The sequence below is a fragment of the Phaethon lepturus genome, unplaced genomic scaffold, assembly GCF_000687285.1.
Source record: "Phaethon lepturus isolate BGI_N335 unplaced genomic scaffold, ASM68728v1 scaffold21562, whole genome shotgun sequence".
Lineage (NCBI taxonomy): Eukaryota > Metazoa > Chordata > Aves > Phaethontiformes > Phaethontidae > Phaethon > Phaethon lepturus.
The window spans coordinates 18193-40671 of record NW_010524361.1 but is presented as its reverse complement, the minus strand read 5'-3'; positions in this window follow the sequence as shown (position 1 = coordinate 40671).

The window sequence follows — 22479 nt, the reverse complement described above, 5'->3', positions numbered from 1 at the left end:
AACAGATGGAAAGAGGCAGATAGCACAATCATTTAAGCCTCATTACGTACAAAACTAAGCTGAAAATGGCTGCTGGTGATTACCATTAATGAAAGTTTATCCAGAATGCAGCAATGAGATGTCAAAGGTGTGACGGCACCAGGGATGCATTTGGGCTGTGTGGCAATGGCCTCTCCCTCTCACCCCCATGCTTTAATTACAGTTCCAGTAACTTTCACGATCTTTTTGTCAACAATGTAATCGCTGGCTGAGCTGGGTTCGCCATCCAAAGTCCATTTAATTCCTCACAAGAGGTGGAGATTGATGTGTGTTGAAAATCAGCTCTCTTCCTGCATCTATACAAATGTGGGCATCATATGCTTTCCCTGGAAATGCTTATTTCATACAGACTTCCACAGGCTATTCACTCTGTGTGGGAGATTACATGAGGTTATAATAAAAGATGACATAATAGTTGTACTCCGGTATCCAGTTTCCAAACATTTTGCAACTGACAGTTTTATCTTTAAAAATATAGCGTCTTTTTTTATTAGAAAGGATAAGGATATATCTTACTTTGTATGTGGTACCTAAATGCTCTAGATAGGTCAGGGATATGTACATCTGAGTTCACGGCCATTCAAGCAGATGTATGCCCTATGTTGTGGTATAGGTTAGGTGTCTAGAAAGGCAACAGTGCCTCATTACCCCTGAGGACCTTAGCCAGAATTACATTTTATTTACGTTTTCTTGTGATCTATGTTGAAGTCTAAGTTGTGATATACTGTGCAGTACAATGGAAGATACTAAGTAAATAAGGAGAAATACAATTCTGAAAGAGGGCAACATTTTAAATTTTGTGCCTAGTATTAGGCCAATAAATCATACTCTTCTGGGCAGCTAAGCACTTGTCAGTCACTTCAAGTCAATTGGACCTGCAGATGCTGCTCCCAGAGGAAAGTTGGCCAATGGTAGTTACTGCTGTGAAAATGACCTTAAGCACCCGAGTTTGAAAATGTTTAACATTTTTATCCTTTAGCTGAATATTGTTTTAATCCAATACATTGATCACAGATTCGGGAGTTTTGCAAAGAAGCTTATTTAAACATTTATTTAAGTTCAAAGAAGTGGGTTCCAAATGATGTGGCAGTGTCTGTGTAGAGACATGTCAAATGAAATACTGTATGTTTGCAAATGTTAGTCAAATCCCTAGTGACCTTTAGCTCACATAAGATTGCTATCCAAGTGTCTCTGCTTAAGAGAACTCAGCATTTAAACGTCCATTTAAAAATTGATTTGGTTGAGTGATACTGTTCATCTTGTCTGAGGCCCAACATTTCCTAGAGGAGAGTAAAAGGAGTGTTTCCCTTCTAAGTGTTGTCAAATCAAAAAGAATGATTGTTCCTCAGTTTTGCATATGTCAGCATAATAGACGCTTAGTCATGCAAATCCTTATTACTTGGCAGTTCTGCAGCAGGGAAAAACAGACCATTACTGTATTTTATCAGTGTTTGTAGTTAAAAATATGCCTTTCATTGTGCTTTTTAAGAACAGATGTTAAGGCATCTTGAAAACATAAATAAGTGTTAAAAAATATTTTTCTAATTTAAAAAAGGGGGGAAACCAACCCCTAGCTAGTTGAATGTGTTGGTCTTCATTTCCATAAAAAGACATGAACTGTCTATATGCTTCCTTCCACTTCCGTGGGGGGAAGCAAAACAATTATTCCATTAACGACAGATTTTATTTTACTATTATTTAGTGATTTTGCTAAGTGCAGTAGTATACTATGGAGTTTCAAATCGTCAAGGATTTCTTAGCCCTTTATAGGACTACAATGCATTCTAGTATGTTGAGTAAACGAGCTGTGATAAAGCAATGATTTACTCATGTAGTCCATAGACACATTTAAGAACCAAGCTGGAGAAAAGCTGGCTTTAGAAATGTTAACAAGGTAAAGACAAAAAGGAATGTAGACATCAGTCACATTTTAAGGTGCTCTTTACAGTGACACAGAGCCAAGTTTATTAGGGACAAGGCCGTTTCCTTTCCTGTCCTTTTCTTTATGGAATAGTGTCAACCATGAGAAGAAGTGTCCAGTAATTACTGTTGGCCGTAACTACGATCTAGCCGTAACTCACCAAGCTGGGTCAAAGTTACCTATTTCTTCCAAGCTAGCTAGAAGTGGTTTGTTTGCAAGTGAAGTTTTCCCTTCTGGCTTCTTTATCGTTCACTGACTTGCTGGTTCGTATGTAGGAATGTCGAGAAGGGGGTTTAGATGCTCATTTTTGCTTCTGTGTACATGGTATAAATCATTTGATGCCCGTTTGTTTCAGATCGTCAGAGGAATGAATGAGACCTCTTAATGCAGCCTCCCTCTTTTGTGTAGGTATGCAGAGAGTCGTTGCGCTGCCTGCCTCATCTGGATTACTGGCAGACTCCTCATAGGAGATATCAATTACAGGTGAAGCTGTGAATGCCACCTATAGTTAAGCTTGCTTGACACTTTTCATCGCAAGACCCTGTTTTCAGTTGCTTATAAATCTGTCAAATGTAGATTATTTGGACTGAAAATGTACAGACTGTGAGACTGCATCTGGCTGAATATCTAAAGCTTCAGAAAAAATGGCTGGGTTTTTTGGTTCCTGAGAACAAGTTTAAGAGAAATGTGTTGCTTTTTCACTTGCCTTAAAAAGAAATGTGTCTATCCATTTTGTTGAGAAGCTCCAATGATTTGGAGAAAGAATTCAATAACTGGGAGGTAGAAGTAATGTGTTCCAATGTTGCCGGAGCCCAGGCTTTACAAAAACCTGTTGAACATTTATATGTACAATAATTAGCATCAAGTCTGTCCACTGAATGAGGGAATGGCTTTAGCAAAAAATAGTCACGTCATCCATAGTCCTACAAGCAACGTGTATACCAAGGGGCCTGAAATACAATTGTCTAGGAAATCTTGGAAGGTTGTAAGTTTTGAGTGATTGACTTTGTAATGTTCTTTTAATATGATTTTTAGCATATAATTTGCTACTTGGTATTATCTTTAGCTCAAGCAGTAGAGGAGGTAGACAAATGCATGAAAATAAAGTAATTCTACACTGAAGGAAAGAAACAACAAATTATTTTCTTCAACCCTTGGGTAACTTCCTGTTTTGTCTGCAAAGTAGTATTTTTCCTTGGAGAGGAAAAAGGTGTTAGACATAGCAATTTCACTTAGATAGAAACGTCATCACATAAATAGCCTGCTGTGAATGACATTTTAGGCAGCTCAATCAATATCCCGCCTGGAGAAAAAACAGAAAAAATCCCTTAAAAAACAGTTGTAAATTAAATGCATCCCTTAATTGGACATATATTGGAATTTGCTCATAGATACGTAATATGAAAGAATGAAAAAATAAAGATTGCATTATTCTAAAATCACAACCATTAATATACCAATACTAATTATCTGTTGGTTAAATATTTGATGCATTTTTTTTTAACTTGCCAAGGAATAGTGGATCTATGTTCTTAATAACGATTGTCATACACAAACACATAGCACTTTTCACTCGGATTTCAAAGAACCTGCAAAAGTTTCACTATTTTGTAGGTGGAAAAATAGCAGACAAAGGTGAGGAGCTTTTCTAGAGCATCACAGCATGTCTAAAGTACTGTTTTCTGCCTATAACCTGGTGCCTCCCCACATCACTGTGTCAAGAGCTGCATTTTGTGCATTTTGTATCCTTAGACGTGTCACACAGGTCTGCAGGATGCCATCGCACAGTGAAATAACACGGATTTTGATTGTTGTTTCTAAGACCACGAGCTTGGTGGAAAAGTGATTTGAAAGCTAATCAAAGCAGAAACTTAGAGTTGAAACAGGACTGTAGTTCACTAGCACATTTAACACAACTGTCAGTGTTTAATTAGGAGGCATTTAAGGCTAAATATTCAAGTGTGGCATTTGGGATTTGATCTCTGGTGCTACACAAAAAGGTGAGAAAAGCTTCTTCCCTCATAAGGAGTTGTGAAAACTTGCAGTCTCGTGAACGGTGGAAGTTTAAAGGTACAGACAGGCATGGACTCTTTCAGCAGCTGTGCTAGTTAGCTCAAACTGTCTAAATAGTAACGCCGCTCACTTTAACTTCACGTGGCTTCAGGAGCGTTTCTGTAAGCAACCTCTGCCGACAAATGTGAGGGAGCGGTAACCTCTGCAAAGAAGTGATAATCAACAGCTGGGGCTATAACCTTCCCCTGGCATGTCTGCATCCAGCAGGGAACATCTGTCCAAAGCCTAACTTCCAAAATTTACAGAACAAAGGTATAGTTTGTTTTACAAAATTGCTTGTATTAGCTAAATAATGGAACATGCTTTGATTCTGCTGATGCCAGAACCACCCAACTTTTACTTTCCTTACTTAATTAGGATTAATTTATTCAGAAAGCTCAAGGTTTGGGTTTTCAGTTTATTTGTTTGCTTGTTTGGTTTGGTTTAAGTGAAGAAAATAGAGCTTAGGTTACATAAGGCTCTCTTAGCTTAGGAAAAAACTTTTATGTTACTCAGATTATTTTCTTTTTCATCAAGCTCTGTAAGGGTCAAGATGATGTGTGCAAAATATTTAATGATAAAATTCTCCCAAAGCATGTCACAATTTATTTGGTATCATTTAGATATGCCAAGCAGATGGGAGGACACACTGCTCCTATTAAGTGTTTGAGGTTTAAACACATGCTTTTGAAAAATGAGCAGTGGTGAAGAAAGTTGCTTCCTACATTTCAAGTCTTACTGGGTACTGGTATCCATTAATTTCTTTACTGACAATATGGCATAATGAACTTCAGGTAGACGGATTGCTCTTCTCATTTAGGAATGACCAAAACAGCACCGAGAACATGCACAGTACCTTATGAAACTTCAGTGTATCATGGTTCTTTATGTCAGTAATTTGAATTCAAATGCTGTTTTGTACTTATTTGCATAAATAAATAGGAACGAAGTTTGGAAAGTTAGGGCAAGTGATCCATGAAAATAATTGCCTTCATTTTTTTTCCTTCCCTGAGAGTTGTTCTAGCGATATTTTTGTCTGTGAAAGTACAGCACCTGCTGAAGGAGGATAAGGTCAAGTTGAGTGTTGATTCCTACACTTACTTATTCTGGGCATTCTTTGGTTAAATCATGCATCTGTTAGCCATAGAATAAGCCAGCATTGAACAATCCTTGAAATAGCCTGAACCTTGAGTAAGAGCATTTTGTTATACAAAAGGAGACATGCAGAAGAGCCCTTGTAAATGTATCATCTGCCGCCAGAACACAAATATGTAATTTGACAGTATGTTTTTGTGGACAAGAGGAATGAAAGTTATTTTAAACTTCTCTCGCTTTTGCTCCTAGCTTTGAGGTTATAGCTGTAATGGAATACCCCAAATGTCATTTATTCCTCTCTGTGCCTCTTTCAGTATGAGTCTCCAAAGCAACAAACAACATCTCCTGTGGAAAAAAGGGTGCCTGAGAACTGTTCTGAGTACTGCAGATGGTGAAATAAGAATGCAAGTAAAAGAAATACGATAAATACTGTCTACCAAAAAAGCTCCCATGGAACTGCTGAGTGAGGATCGCTGACGCTCGGAGTTGCGTAATTATGAAACTTACTGGAGATGAGCTGTCCGGAGATCTCTAATTAGATAGCACAGAGAACCTTGATGTATAATGTTTTCTACATGCGCCACTAAGGCGTGTTACATCAGAGAAGTTAGTACGTTGTGGTCCCAGTGAAATGGCTGAGAAAAGATAGGGTCTGGTAAAAACACATGGAAAGTTTTTTGAGGTAGGTCTTTCTGCATGACATCTATCTAATTCTACGTTATTCAGCACAGTCATGAAGGAAAGCAAAGGTTTTGTATTAACCGGAAAGCTGAGAGGTGGGTAGGTACTCGGTAGACAGGGTTTCCATTTGCTTTGATTCTGCCATTTGGAAGATGATAAAATTAACACCTTGTCCTAACTGCTCTGCTTTGCACACATCACAGAAATAAGAGTGAAAAAGTATAATCATTATTTGTAACTTACCATTTAAAAAAAATCTCCTTCTGCACTTGGGGCAGCAAGTTGTGTTGTTTTGTGGAAGAATGCTCTATTTACTTTGCACGTAGCTATTCTTTTAAGAAAGATATTTTTTATGCTGCCATCAGATGGTTCTTACATCTGTAGAAAGTCTCGAATCTGGGTAAAGATTTTCAATGTGCTAAAGAGCTTTCCTTTGGGCTAAATAATAAGAATATTTTTAAACAGGTTTTTTGCTGCTTGTAGGAAGGCAGTAACCAAGCAAAGCAAAGGTTGAGCAGAACTAGGCCGTGCAGTCCGAGAGACCGGTTCCAAATGCAGCAAAAGAAATAAGTGAGGTAAGAAGTTGCGAGCATGGCTTAGGAGTAAGTGGAGAGTCAAGGCCCTTTGGGGCTTATGACTCACTGGCCAGGGAGGCTTGGGCATGCTAAGCAATGAAAGTGGCTGTTATCGTTTGATTTTTTGCGTTGTTTGATTATATACTTTGCAAACAGCATTGCACAAAATACAACTGCAATGAACACCTGTTCATATCATCAACTTCTTTTTTCTCAGGGCTGTAGCCCATGGCTAGTACTGCACATACAGCTGTGCAGGATACATATCTGGGCATCAGGTCATGACAAGAAACAGTAATGAAATATTCTGCTTCTGAAAGAATTTGTGATACAACAGCCAGAGAAGCAACACTAACTTTCTTATCCTTGGCACAGAAATGAAAATTATGTAGGCCACTCTTCACTCTTTAAAGAAACAGTTGAGCACCGCTGTAAAGAAAGCATATCTGTTATTTAGCAAAAGTACCAGACAGCTTGAAGATAAGGCATGTGGAGAATGGAGCAACATTTACACTTCTAAAGACTGTCCAACTAGGCAAGATATCCCCTCACATTGGTGCAATTCTTTCCAGGTGTTTACCTGAGAAGTAGTTGTGCAGTAATGAAGCCCAATAACTCAGCTGCAAACAGGATTTGTTGAAAATGCATGACCCGGCAAAATTCTGGGTGGGTGCACTCTGAAGTTGATAGCTGCTTGTAAGTTTGGACCAGTAATTAATCATGAGGAAGTTAAGAAGGAAAAAAACTGAGCAGAACATGAGTGCCAAGAAAATTATCAAAACACACTTAGAGAAAACAGTGGTCTCATAATTATTTTATTAATAATAGTATTGATTTTTTTTTATTACAGTTGGGTAATAGCTGGGATTTCCAGAGAAGTCAGTGGGAGCTGTGTGTGATTCTGAGGTCTGATGGTAGTATCTTAAATTAAAAATGCACAATATTGTAACAACAGTGAACATCGTGAATACAGGAATGAAAAATGGTTGCAAGCTGTAACCCGTCTGCATCATAGTCAGCAAGGAAAAGGCGTGTTGTACCCTGTATTATTTGTAAAGTAGAACATGAATGTACAATTAAAGGCTTGTGTCATAGTGGAATCACGTAGGGAAAGCACTGCAACCTTGATATTTTCTTCACGTACTAGGCACAATGACCTGCTTTTTTTTGTGTGTCCTGCTGTGCTTGCAGCTCCATTGAAATTATGGAATAAAATGGGTAGGCATGGTATGATCTGTTCTTTAATAATTGCAAAATACTGTAGGATCTTCAGAAGAAAGGTGCTCAAGAACTGTGAAATAGCTTTTATTAGACCAGGGTCGGGGGGTGGTGAGGGTATGGAGAATGATATCATGGGCCCCAGTTCAGATAGTGCTTGTTTAAATCTATCACGTCTGAGTGGGGCACTTAAAGGCACGTTTAATACTAAGTGTATGAAACCTTATTGAATAAGTTAAGCATCAGCTGAGTCAGGTATATGCTTGTATGCAGCTTGCCCTCTTCTCGGCTCTATTAGTCTACCGCCTGGGAGACTTAACTGTGAACAGAGAAAACTTGGCAATGGAGCTGGTTTCTTACCCTGATAAGTTGTAACAGACACATGGGTGATGCTGCCTGTTAATTTAGAAGGCATTTAACACTTAATCATGCTTGTCTGGTACAAGCCAGGAAGGACACTGCTTTCTGCAACCTCTAATTGGGTGCCATCAGTAATATAAGCCTAAGATTGTCCCAGTCAGCAACTGTATTGCCTAATCAGCATGAGCATGTGCCCACTGGGGATCAGACATAGATAAGCAGGAGAGAGGGAGAGAGATCTGAACATATCTATGAGATGAGCGGCATGTCAGGAGCATAGAGGATGTCTGGATTTATGTGCTTTTTGGCAGCGCTAGTGAGCTATTAATCACTTCCCATGAATAGGGCTCTTGTAAATCAGAGGTAGGAAACACATTTCGTGGATAATCATGGCAAAAATGTCAGCTTTGCTATTTGGTCATATGCTGATAGGATGCTTAGTACCGGAGCGGATGCAATCACACACATAAAATCAAAATAGTACTCCCCTTACATGATGAGTGGAGAGCAGGGAGGCAGTACAGAGGTGAACTTTTCATCAGTATTTGAAAAGTGGGGAGCTAACGTGTAATAACAGAAAGGGAGAGCTATAGTTTTTTTAAGGTGAAGCTTTACTGAGAAAGCCAGGGCTGAGTTCTAGTCAGCATCTGGATATAACACAACACATTTGATAAGACACACTTTGCATCATTTTAACAGCTGGCTGATCAGTTCATGGTTTTCCTTTTATTGCCCTGCAATTTGGTGTATATGGCCCTTATGTGCAAATACCTCATTAGTGACAGGGTTGGATGTTTCATGAAGTGTACTGAATGTGCTGTCAGAATTAAATATTGTCAGAATAACAAGCAAGGGTGGGGTTTTTCAGCTTTATCACTGAAGGCAATGTTCAGGGTGAATAGAAGAGTAAAAGTACCTGGAAAGCAAAACGTGGAAGGTCTCCCTTCAAATTGTGCAAGACAACTGGCTCTGGTGTATGAAACCCATCGCTCAAGGACTGACATTTAAGGAGCTCTTGGAAGTGAGTCCTGTGGGAGGGAGGTGAGGGAGAAAGCCTCACCCAGGGCTTTCCAGTGCATTACTTGCTGTGACCAGTCAGAGCTAAAAATCTCAGTGGCTAAATGGGGATTCATGCAAAATCACGTTTAGTTTAAATATAATGGTGTCCTCAGTGTGCTTTTGGCTTAAGAAATTTCCTAATGTTCATTTCCTTAAGGGAGCATCCCCTCCATCCCCCCAGCTTGTCCCATTGCCCTCCAGTCCTGCACTGTTTCTCAATAAATTGGCAACATAAAGGGAAATGACATGTAACTGTTGTCCAATTTAATGCTGGCTGTGTCTACACTGGGGAATGGTTTTCACACAAGTCCCCTGGTTTTGGGCACAGCCTTGGATAGCAGCTGTAGGGGTCCTGCCCCTCGCTGGCGCTTGGGTGGAGGCTGCCGGGTGACTGTCTCGCACTGCCGGTCCAAACACGCTGAAATAACGACCCGTGGGGACTTTTAACTGCATTTCCTAGGAGCTGTGGGAAGAAAGTCCAGGCTTTTGAAACTCCCTGGGAAACATCCATAAATCCCCATGAATCACAACCATTTTAAAATTCCCTTTTAAATTAGAATTCATGGGTTCTGCTCAGGAAAAAAGAAGTGTTTTAAAAAGCACTCATGAGTTAGCTTGAAAAAGAGAATATCTTGACAGTGACTGGTGCCAGTGTTTTTCTGTATTTGGGTCGGCCAAGACAAATTGGGTCAGAGCCGTGCTTGAGATGGGGACGTGCTGGCACTACAGGTGTTGCTGTGTTTGGTGCCGTTGGTGTGTTCAATGCTGCAGACTCACCCCGAGATTCCCCATCTCTCCCCTTGAATGGCATCAGCTGAATTATACTGGAGTATTTCCTTCCACGCAGCTAGAATACTGGTTTGTGCTTTTAGGGGAATTTTATTACTTTAATTCTTGCCATTTTCAAGGTTGTGAAGCTTGGGGTAACCGCATTATAGCTATGGAGATGAATTTGTCCTCGGATAACTCTTATCCACCAGAAGGGGTGATTTCAGCATGCTTGGTTTCTCAGGCAGTCTTAATTTGCTATTGCCTGGCAGTGGGGAATCAGCAGAGAGCGAGCAACTCCCCTCTCTTTCTCCCTCTTACTTGAAATTCAACATGTCCTGGCTATGCTTCTTCAGATTTACAGTGTTCCTATGGTGGCTGCAATTCAGGACAAGTCAAAAAACAAACAAAGAAACCAGAGAACATACTTCTTCTGAAGAGGTATTTCAGCATCTTCTTTTCTTTCTAGGTCTTTGGTTGGTGGCCACCCCGCTAAAACTTTCCCAGTAGGTGTTACTTCATTCATTCTTGTGAAATTATTTGTCTGTTTAATATTTCCAGACCTCAGTCACAGTCTTAGAAGTTTTCTAGTTTCTGTTATCACTGTCCCAAGAGTGAGGTCTAAATACCAATGAATTTCTGGAGATGTTGAGAAAGGAGTAGGGTGAGAGTCAAGCTGTTAATATACCATGCTCACTTCTTTTTTTTGTTTGTTTTTCTTTCTTTCTTAGATGCACGCTAACACATTTCAGCTGTCCTTTCCTTTTGCTAATTTAACAAACTTGATGCCTTTCAGGGTGTGGGCCCATGAAGCAAATTGTTCTTTGTTGCTACAGTTCAGTCCTGCTTCTCTTCTTTCTGTTCTTGATTTTGCTGAGTTGCTCTTCTGCCTGTTCGGTGAGTTGAAGCGGCTCTGAGCTGGTACAGAGGGAGCAGCAAGAGCACACGGTTAGGAGAAGGGGCTCGGAGGGGGAGAGGAGGAGTAGGGATGGGAGGAACAGAGCTGCTTCTTTCATTACAATAATCTAAACTGTGCCCTTGCCAATGGGTTTGTACAAAGCCAGCTGAAAGGATTTGCTGTATTTGCCACAGGGGCATGAGAAGGAGGCAGTGTCCGTGCCCCAGTCACTGTGGTTTGACAGCCCGGTGTCCCAGAGCCCTGCCAGACCTACAGCGGTGGTGCAAAGTCTGTCAGCAGGGAGCGGTACCCTGCTCCCTCTGCGTCCGAGGGGTGTTGGCCCACCATGGCAAAGGCATTGGATCTGCACAGGAACCAATGGCCGAGCCTGTACATCTTGGAGCGGTGCTCAGCACGGTCCCGATTAGCTACGAAGGACACCTGCTACTTTTTGCTTCAATTTCACGTGTCTCGGGAATGCGCGTGTATCTGCCCCTCGGATTCATTATCTTTAGAAAACATCACTCCACAGCACTTTTAAAAATGATTCAGATACTTCTAATGACTTGTTACTTGGGTGCCAAATAGAATAGGTAGAGCAGGATATTTTTCATCAAGTTCTTATTAAAAAGAATGTAAAAAACATTAACTGATAAAAAGCTATAAAGATCTGGGCCTCCAGTTATTCTCAGAGCCCATAGGGTGAAATTAACCCTCAAGTAGAGTTTTTTTCAAGGCTTTTACAGCATGACAGTCCCATGGGGGGGTCTGAATAAAGATGTATTAAGGAACAATTTTACAGTATAATTTTCAAGTTTGGTATCTGCCTGGATTTTTTCAGTGTTTAGCTGACTTATGATCTTGTAGTACATATATTGATCCCTAATCTTAGACAGATTGAGAGTTCCAATATAAAGCCACATAAATAAATTTGTCAACTTGATAAAAACCTGACCCACTATAAAGCAATACTTAATGTTAAATATATAGTATATAACTGCTTATTATCTACTTATTATATATGAACCTGAGATTAATCTGGTAGCTATATGTGATGTGATTGTACATATATACACGAGACATACAGATCATATTATGTATATGTGTGTAAATACATATTCCTGTTAGTCCTTGTGAGGAAAAGTCAGAGGAGAGAATAGGGTGGTGAATGCTACCCGTTTTACTTTGTGATACACTGAATAAAGCATGCTTCCAGTCCAGACTAAGGAAAATATTGCCATGACTTAATATGATGTTTCTAACTGAAGAGTGTAACTTCAGAACAAGAGTGACTGGCTATACTTTCTTAAAATGCTCCCTGTGATTTGATGCAACTTTTCCTCTATATGTTTTCTTTAATTTTTATGTTTTATGTGAAAGCTGAACAGACTGAATTTGTTTGTAATTTGGAATTTAAAGCAAGGCTCTTTGTTAAAAGCCCAGAGGAAGTTTCCATATGACTTATGGGCCATTTGGGCTCAATTGAATTTAATGGGTTTCAGCTGCACCTCCACAATGGCTTTGAAGGAAGTGAAGGGAGATCTATAGGTCTTAATTGCTCAAGACTGGCTTGTTTCTCTTGAAAAGACCGTTTGCAAGAAGCAGGTTGGGAGTATTAAGGTATATATCCTGAAAGGGATGAAGAAACTGCGGTTTGAGAAAGGGGTTAGGATGAAAATAGCTTTAAGACGTTACTCAGGAGCTGAGCTTATCAGTCTGAACTGGTCCATGCTAAGTTCTTATTTGTTTGCTTAAAAATAATCAAATAATTGGAGGGCATGGCTAAGCCAAACTTCCTTTATCATCCTTTCAGGAAAGGAATGGAGATCTTGGAACTGACAAGATAAATTAGGCTGAGAGCAAAAGAGAAACCCAAACAGATAGTCCCCTTGGCCTCTCTCACGCTGGTTGACAGACGTGAATTTTTGAGTCAGCAGGTGAACCATGACTTCTAAGAGCAGTGGTTTGTTTATTCTTTCACTGTACAAAGCGTTTCAGTGGAACAGAACAAATCTAACTGGGCAAATTTCCATTTCTATTTCATATTTCCTTCTCTATGTGCATTGCCAACTGGCCTTATAGATTGTTGTTACTAAGTTTGCTAACATTATCCCTGGCTTCACATTAGGAGGTATCTGACCCATAAGAATCTCTTATGACCCTGTTCTCTAGGCAGGCAGGAGAGCATGTGAAACACCAAGTTAAGAATATAAAGGAACTATTGTCTTATTCAAGATAAGCCAAGAGACCATATTACAGGAAGTTAACCTTTGGTGTACTCTATCATTTTGGCCAGCGTCATACAGGCAAGTAGGAAGGGGACATTCTCCTGAGGTACCTGGCAGATGAATGCCAGATGGTACTGTCATAATACACAAAAAATAGCTAAATACCTACCGGTTGTGTTCACTACAAAAGGAACATTTTTCTTTTTCCAAATCCTGCAGGGCAGAACTCAGACAAGCATCTTAATGCAAACATTGCAGTAACTGAAATGTGAAGCTGGAAACCCAAAGAATTCTCCAAAAGCTTTAAGTAGCTTTTTAGGCTCAATTCATGTTGGCCCTAATGAATCCTCAAAGGAGAGAATGGTTTATCAAAGACAGACAAGCATTTTAAGTATAGCATGTTTATCTGGTAGGTAAATGGGAATTTGTTACATCAAATAGGGAGGCTTGATGAAGAACAAAATGATGAAGATTTGCTGATGAGACCAGATCTGCCTATATTGTCTGGCTAAGTAGATCCAATCCCCGGCCTAGCGCTTAGGTCAAATTGAGGGGTTTACTTTTCTGTGGGGAAGTTTCTTCGTTGGTGGATTCTGAATCTTGGTCAGGAATGTGTAGAAAAAAATCTCAGGCCACTGTCACCACCAGCACCGTGATGCAGCAATGCCTAGCTGAGAGGAAATGTGTTTACTTTTCCCATGTTAAAATATGTCCATTTCAATTTCCATGCAAGATTATAAGAGCAAAAATATGCTTCCCTTTAGGGGAATGGCATTTGGCTAAATACCATGCATTGCTACAAACCCTAGATGTGAAGGGCCGCATGCAAACATTGACATACAAGAGCATAATGGATGTGGAGCTGGGTCTCAGTCCTATAGGAAAAACATTTCTGACAGCCTGGCTCTTTCAGGCTATGAAATTCATTGCCTACAGATAGAGACTGAATAGGTAGGTATGGTGCTGTGACAGAAACTGAACGGTTAGCTCTGCCCTTCATCATTTGTCCTTAAATCCTCTCCACCAGGCTTTATAAGCTTGTTTTCCTAGTAGCTCAGCTCACCCAGTTTGCTAAAGCAATACGCTTCTATATGCATCTTAGTCATTATTGTTCTGTATTCTGGCCTATTCAAGATCAGAGAAGTCTTCCTCTAAGCTTCCCAGAAATGCTGCTAACGTTTGTCTGTTCATTGTCTTCGGTGGTCTTCTTTCATTAACTAGGGTAGCTGGTGTTGAAAACCAAACAGAAGGTAATGACAGACCACGGCGAGCTGTCTGTTGCTGCAGATGGAGGATACCTCTAGGATTTGGGTCAGAAAACACTTGGCAAGCGTCCCTCTGAATTCTTCTTGTCACATGTTGAGGAAGCCTGCTTAGTGGCAGGGGTGAAGAAGGAAGCTGAAATCTTAAAATGGCTGCAATATGATTTTTTTTTGTTTTATTTTTGTTTAGCATCAAAGCTATTTACAGTGTATCTTGCCAATTTATTCGTAGTGTTGCTGTCATGGGTTTTTCCTGATTCTTCACTTTCAGAACAGGACAAAAACCCCATACAATCCCATTTAAGTTTGCAACAGCAGGAAAAACGAGGCTTACTTACGCCTCCTTTAGAACCGGACCTTGTGGAGGTACTGTAGAGAAGCCATTTGTTTTCTTTAAACACAGTTCAACTTCACACAGGCGCGCACACACATTCAGATGGTTTCCACTTGAAATTCCTCATCTAATCCAAATAGCTCTCAGCCTTGACTGCCGAGCTGCGATGGGGCTCCCCTGCCCCATGCCTCCCCGAGCGCGCGGTGCTACAGCCCGGGGAAGGCAGCGCGCTCACAAAGTTTGCACGCTTCCGCATGCTTCCAGGTATGCCTTCAACAGCTTTGACCCCCTCCTTTCGCTGCTGCTCATGGAAAGAAGCAGAGTGATATCTGAGGGAGTCCTTTGTTTCTTTGGAGACTCTCTTTATCATGTGCTCTGCCGTCTTGGGTGTAAGTTTGAGGTTTGCAAGCCTACAGAAAGAATTGCTGTATGTAAAGCTGACAATCAGGCAGATCTGCGTGGCCAGGAAGGGATACAGAAGTGAATTGCACCATTACGCTGCCTGTACCCTTGCTACTCTATATGTGTAAACTAACATCCAGTATTGTTTATAGTTCTTCAGTACAGTCTTTTAAACTAATGCATTTTTTTAAAATCCTTTTCTAGAGCACGAATGGGTTACGTAAGATTCAGGATGGACGGATGGTGGCAGAGCTGTTGGACCCTACTGCAATACTCTAACCATTGGCTTACAGACGACTCTGTCCAGGTTGTCCCTTTTTCCTAGGAAAGGTTAGAAACTGCCAAGGCTCCAACATCCTCCTTTGCCAAGAAATGGTCCCTTGTTGGGACTGAAGCTGCTGTGGCTGCAGGCAGGGGAAGAGGATGCTTCAGGCATGAGGCTGGCCAGGAAGGAGGAACTGTAGAGATGGGAGAATGCCTGTGTTTCAGTTCAGGTCCTGGAGATGCCAAGACTGTATTACCCTGACTTTGTCATATTCCTTTATCTTTACGGGGTCCTGCAAAGCAAATTTATCAATCACAATGCCGCATACCAGCAGCTTGTTTTGTATTTAACTAGTAAGAATTATTTTGCAGATAATCTCCTTTGTCTGAGTGTCATCTGGAGAAGCAATTGGTGTGTATGTATCAAAGTTGACCAGACTTCTTTATTTATATTGCCATACCAGTTGTATTGCTCATTGACCCACAGAATTACCTTAGGTGCTATGGAAATAGGTAATCAAAATCATAACATTTCAAGATGCACATTTAAATATATCATACAATTTTTCTTTGAGAGGGAAAGGATGTTATTTTGTTTCATGTTTTCAATAACGTATATTATTTTTCGTGGCTCAAAACCATGCAAAATCAAAAAACAGAACAAATGAAAAGACACAAAGACTTTTGTCCAAGTAGCTCACAAACTAAATTTAGACTGAGGTGATGAGTTAGGTTAACAAACAGAAGTGGGGCAGTAGGTTAAGGAAGAACAAGGATTATAGAAATAAGATTACATGTAGTCCATGCGGTACACCCTAATACACTTCCTTGTGCCCTGTTCTAGCCAGATGCTGCAGAGAAATGGCTAGTTCAGTGGGACACTAATCCCCATTTGAGGTCCCTGAGTGCTGTAGCAATATAAATAATACCCACAAAATAGTAGCAATGGGATCCCTTGGCCCAGCTCCTTTCTGAGTGCTGTGCCCCTTTTTTTTTGACTGAGCCTAACCTAAGAAAAAGGAAGGACTATGCAGCTTGTAGGGATTCAGCCATTATTCTATGTGTTTGTTCTTACTTTTTGAAGTTTGCTTATCCCTTTCAGAAAGGATGTTTCAAGGTGTCACTAAATTTGATATTATCCCTGTCCCTTCTCCCTGTTTGATACATAGTGATATCTGAAATGTTTGGATCTGATTATGTAGAGGTAGGAATACCAGAAAAGAGGACCATATAGTATCTGGGCATTGTTTGCAGACGAACTTCTGATAAGAAATTAGGAACAGGACAGATGATTGATTGATTTTTTTTGATTTTTTTTTTTTTTTAAGGAAGAGAGCAGTTATCAAGAGTCATTTCCCAGAAACACAGATGCTTGCAAAAGAGGCATCAGAAAACACTCATGCCTGACCAAAGGTTTTTGCTTCTGGTGGTTGAAGTGAAGCCCAGGTTTGAAACTGTTGTTGCCTGCCCTGCTGAGCCCCAGTAGGTCCAGGTCTGTCACCGCCCAGCAAAGCTTACCAGAGTCAAGAAGGTCAGTAACTTCACAGGCTATGAAATATATGGTCTGCTCCATCCGGACTAGTGTGTGCAGTTTGCTCCAGTGTGCTGCTCTTTGGAATCTAAGAATAACCTGGGAAAGTCAAACTGTGTTCAGAGCTTAGTTTTACATGTGGTCTGAGCCCAGCGTTCATGCCTCAGACATGCTTCTAACATATTTTGGCCACATTGTGAGGTGTTAAAGTTTAGCCGGAAAAGAATTTAAATGCTGCTGCTTTACTGATTTGGGCCCCACAGTGGCCATCGTTCTCTGCTCCTTTACCTGTTATTTCATCCTTTAAGTCCAAATCCCTCCAGAAGCATGAGCTCTCACGCAGCTGGTAATTCTTATGCATCCAACTAATGTGGATTTGGATCTAGAAGACACGGTCAGAGTTTGTCTAATTAGCTTCCTGTCACTATAGCCAAGGCAGAAATTTAAGGTACAGTAACTCATTTTATAGTCACTCTATCTGGCGCTGAATATAGATTGGAAAAATTTTTTGCTTGAGCAAGATGTGTGGTAATATTGTTATGCTATATTAAAGTGCTCTTTAAAAATAAATTAGATTCTCATGAGTGCTAGAGACTAGGATCCCCTACCACATTCAGACCCGACACAGGCAGGGCTCCTCCTTACTAAAGCTAAAACTCTGCTAAACTCTTCCATGAAAACTCTTCCAGCTAAAATGTTGTACCTACATTTTTTTTCGTTTGTTTGTTTTGTGACCCCTAATGGATTTGCTCTTTGGGCTTCAGAAAGGCTAGATAAAGTATTAGCTGTGGGCAAAACACCTTAGGAACCATACCTGTTCATCAGAGCTGTGCATGCACATCTCTCCACGCCAAACCGAACTGGTGTATTGAAAAAGGGTCCCAAATATTTAAGGCAGAAATACTCGCTCCGCTTGTAAGTGCTGTTTTTCTTCTGGTGCTTTCTCTCAGCCTCCAAAACTTGCCCCTTAAATGCTGCTTGTGAATGGAAAAAATTATACACTTTCAAATTCTCTCCTGGGGAATGAGGGCTCATATCTCTCCCTCTCACACTGATACTGTAATTTCACACTTTTTTTTTTGCCAGCAGTTGAGCCTCTTTTCATTATATATGACATGCAGGTTTCGTTTTCATCAGGGCTTTTATAGTTTGAGAGGCCTGATGAGCAAGGGAAAGGGAAGTGGCTGGGTGGAAGGGCTGCCTCTTGATGGGAAGCGGCTGCAGGAGGCGGAGGGCTCTCCCGTCTCCCAAATAGTGCTGCTTTTGTCCTCCGCGCCACCGCCCTCCCTGAGGTGATGCAGGGTTCTGCTGACACCAAAGGCTCCAGTCAGACCACAGCCTTAACAACTGCTATCGTAGAGCAATATGTACACACGGGGCGGGAGGGAAGAAACAGGGCTGGGAAGTGGAAGGTATCAATCAGAAATACCCTCCTTTGCGTTGCCTCGGGATGAGACGAGGGCATAGAGAGCCTATGGGTGATTAGAATCAATCACAGAATCACAGAATTGTTAAGATTGGAAAAGACCTTTAAGATCATCAAGTCCAACCATCTCAGCTGGGGTTTTGCTCAAACAAAAAAAAAAGTCCAACGTGGTACTTGTTGGATGGAAACTAAGCTAAACTAGATAGGGGTCAGCCTTTCCGATGACTTATGATTTCCAGTAACTAGGAGCTAGTCCACTGTATCTGAATAATGTCATGTCCCAACTGTGGTTAACTGCCACTCAATTATCAAAACTTTCTGGGCTGATCATCATCTCAGAAGAGCTCACACATTATTAGTCTTGTCTTTCACCAGGAGAAGGGCAAGACATGGAACCCTTTGTGGAAGAGAAGACTGGAACGCTACTTGCTGCATTTCATAGCTTGACTTAACATGGCTGAACATTTAACTTGGTGAAGAATAGTTTGACAATTACATGGAGGCTACTTCTTTCCATGCCCGCTGATGGGGTGAGCTCTCAGGCACTTGTATGATTGCTACTGGCTGCTGGTGCTAAACTGTTTGCTTGAAGAGGGTTGTTGAATCTGAATCTGATGTCTGGGCACTGCCATGGGTCTTCAGTTTTTGTGCTTTAATTGCTTATGGAACTGGCCATACACAGGAAGAAAATGGAATTAAAATAATTCAGCTGTAAAAAAAATATTTTTCTGTTAAAAGCTACCCAAGACCTATAAGGCTGTGATGTGGCAAAATTAAGCTAGGTTTATCTGTGGATAAACATATACAGCTTAGGTTTTGAATACCCAAAGGATACTTTCCTCTGGATGTCTATTACTGCTAACAGTGCAGCATCAGAAGTATTAAATGGGCTCTCTGACCACAACAAAAACTGATAGCTGTAAGTAATGGCCTACAAACTCTGTGTTTCCTGAAATGCAGCCCACACTGTGGCGATGAAATCGAACCTCCGTTATATGAAACCTTCATGTACTCTTCCCAGTTCTTTTCCTTCTGCATTCCCACCTTCCTGCCCCTTGGCATTAACGTTATTAAAGTTGTCTCTGAAGCTGGCCCAAGGAGTCATACATGTTATTTACATCACAACAAAGTCTGGGGCATCAGACAGGACTGGGGGTCTGTTGTGCCAGCTACTATTCAGCCTTTAAGTACAAAGATAGTCTGGCCCAAAGAGATTTCTATCTTGAATTTTAACAGGCAGAGGGAGGGAGGTGGTTGTTTTGCTGATGCTTCAGACTCTCCTTTCAAGTTGCTGTGAGTAGCAGTCTTTAGGAAAACCTCCTCCTCTGTTGCAGGGGTATCACACAAGACTGACAAATTGGGATATCCTGAATTCATCACTAGCTGATGGTGCAGAAACCACAGCAGTCAACCAGTAGCATGTAACACACACCGGGTAGAATTAAAGTGAACACAAAGATTTCACAAATTCATTGTGAGTCCAATCTAATGCTCGTATTCAGAGCATGTGCTTATTTCCACCTCAGAAGAAAAGAAAACGATCCCCCCAAGTTCCTCAGAATCAACCAGATATTTTAAAGCTTTTCACTGGAAAAAAACCCTTTAAATCGTTTAAAGCCGCGTTAGAAAGTCAGCCTGTAAGTATACAAAACACTGGAGACCATCATATGCTAATCTGAGCTTAACAAAACACATAGTATTACCAAGTGTAATTATACAGTCCAGCTATTAGAAGCTTTACCTCTGGCTGTTCTCCATCCTGCTTTCAAGCTACATCCTTTCCTTTCATCTTATTCTACACCACATGAAACAGGTGAGCTGTTCCCTTTATATAGCTCAGGGCTCCAGTCACATGGTTCTCAAAGCTTGGTATCTTCATTTAATCAGTTAAAAGAATCGAAATAATCAGAGATCTTCCATGAACTCCATGCCAAGATTTAATTCTGTTAAGCATTCAAAGCTTACCAAGTTCAAAAAACCAAGAAAAAAATTAATTAATTTTTCCTAGGAATATCTACTTTGAAAAGCTGCCCTGGGGGGTACACTTGTAGTTTAGGAGAATATCTTTCACAAATCACCCATACATCACTGCTAGCAAGTTCCACAAAAAGAGATCTCCAATGCTTTTTATTGTCAAGGCAACACTGTGGTTTCTGCATCCCATTCGTTCATGCACAGATAGTAAGAGCATCCACTTTTTATCTGATTCCATTATGAATTTTTATCTTGTCTTAACTGCCACTGATTTCTTACAGGAAAATACAAGTTGTTTAGGGTTATCTTCACCAGTAACAACTTTTGACAGTGAAGACATGGTGATACTTCCCCTAAAGTATGTATTTGGTACCTCAGCACTGGATTAGGTGACAGAGACAACAATTTAAACTGGACCGAGCAGTGATTTTCAGTTTTGGAGTCCTTGAATGCGTGGGTGGAACCAGTGAATTCTTTTTAAGGTGTCAGTGAAAGGTAACTCAGATAAGGTAGACTCATGACAACAGGCTTAAATTTGCTTGAAGGGAGCCTGAACTGCCCCTGGAAAATGCTGCGGGGTTCTGCAGACTGGAAAAGATTAGAGCCCTGGGGCTATGCTATCTGCTCTGATTTAGGAGCTTGCTAATCCATGGGCCCATGCTACCAGTTGTGCCATTCTTTCTCCAGCACGAGATTAACCCCACATTCTCACATACGGGCATCTCGAGGACCTTCTCCCACCAAGACCATCTGACCCCAGAGAGCGCGGGTATTGCACTGGCGATATACAGCAGTTCTGTTTCTCTCCGTCATATGTTTTTCTTCACAGCACCGGCTGACTTGATAGTTGTCGGTCGGTGTGTACGAGAATGTCATGGCACATCACAGGCTCCGGGATTAGGCCTCTCAGGAGCTGCAACAGTACCTCATAGGCAAGTCAAATATTTCCTGACCTTCCTATATTCCCATGAACATAAACAGGGAGACATCTTATTGAGTTTTTATCAAGATCTGTGTTGCTTTTAGCAATAGAGGAGGCTTAAGATGTCTGTTAGTATGAAAGTAAATAAAGTGTGTGTGTGTGTGTGTGTGAGTTTGTGAGACGAAGAGCTGTGTTTTCCAGACAGACAAGTACGCCGTGATAGTTTTGCTGTGAGTTCATCTGCTCTGTTAAGCCACCTTCCTGACATGGGGGTAATTTTTGTGTATGTTTGGTAAAGACCTCTAGAGATCATCTGGTCCAACCTCTTGCTCCAGATGGTGTAGGCTTTAAAAGTTAGGTCAGGTTGCTCAGGGCTGTGTCCAGTCAAGCTTTGAGTATCTCCATGGGTGGAGATTCCACCCTCCAGGCAACATTTGCAGTGGTGAAAATTTTTAGTATCATGGTATTTTTCTCCCCTTACATTCATTAAAATTTCTCTGGTGGCAGCTTGTGTCTGTTGCCTCCCATCCTCCCACCATGCACCTCCAAGCAGAGCCTGGCCCTGCCTTCCCCATACTGTCCCATTTGGTAGTTGCAGACTGCAGTATGATCCCCCTTTACCCATCTCTTAAAGGCTGAACAAGCTCAACTCTTTCTGCCTCTCCTCCTACATCATGTGCTACAGCCCCCTGACCATCTTGGTGGCCTTCCACTGGACTCATTCCAGAATGTCTTCCTCTGTCTTGTTCCAGGGAGCCAAGGCAGGACACAGCATTCCCAATGCAAGCTCACAAGTGCTGAATATGGAGAAATAATCACTTCCCTCAACCTGCTGGCTACATGCATGCTGAAACAGCCCAGTGTTTGGGGTTGAGTCACAAGGAGGAGGTGGAGGTAAGCATGGGTTAAGCATGGATATGCTGTAGGGCGCTGAGGTAACACTGCTTACACACACTCCCATCACAAGTAGGATGGCATGGTTTCGGCAAACAAGGTGTCTGCTCGCAGCTTTCTGCTCCACCCCACCACTCAAACAGCCAAGGTGCTTGTGAATCACTGTAATTCAAAAAGAGTGTAGTTTGCTTTCAATTGCCACAGCTGTGAGCTGTGGCACTCGCACAGATGATTCGCAAAGGGCTCAGCCTCCCAGGCCGACGGGTTGGGGAGGCCACTGGTTGCAATATCAGACACTGCAACCTCATCCGTGTACGAGGGGTCTTACATGCATCATGGGAGTTGGTGGGATTTGAATTAAAACCTCAATGGTTATTCCTTTCTGTCCTTTTCCTCTCTTTCCTCTGCTTTTGCTACGGAAGCTGTCGTGGAGCGTGTTAACTGATTTGTTTGCTGCTTTGTTATTGGATTTGGCTAGAGAACAGTTGTGGGAAATTGTGTGGAGGGGAGTTCTCCTTCTTCTAGCTCAGCTTAGGAAATGTGGCAAGGTCACCAAAGAGTGGGCAAATTTCTTTG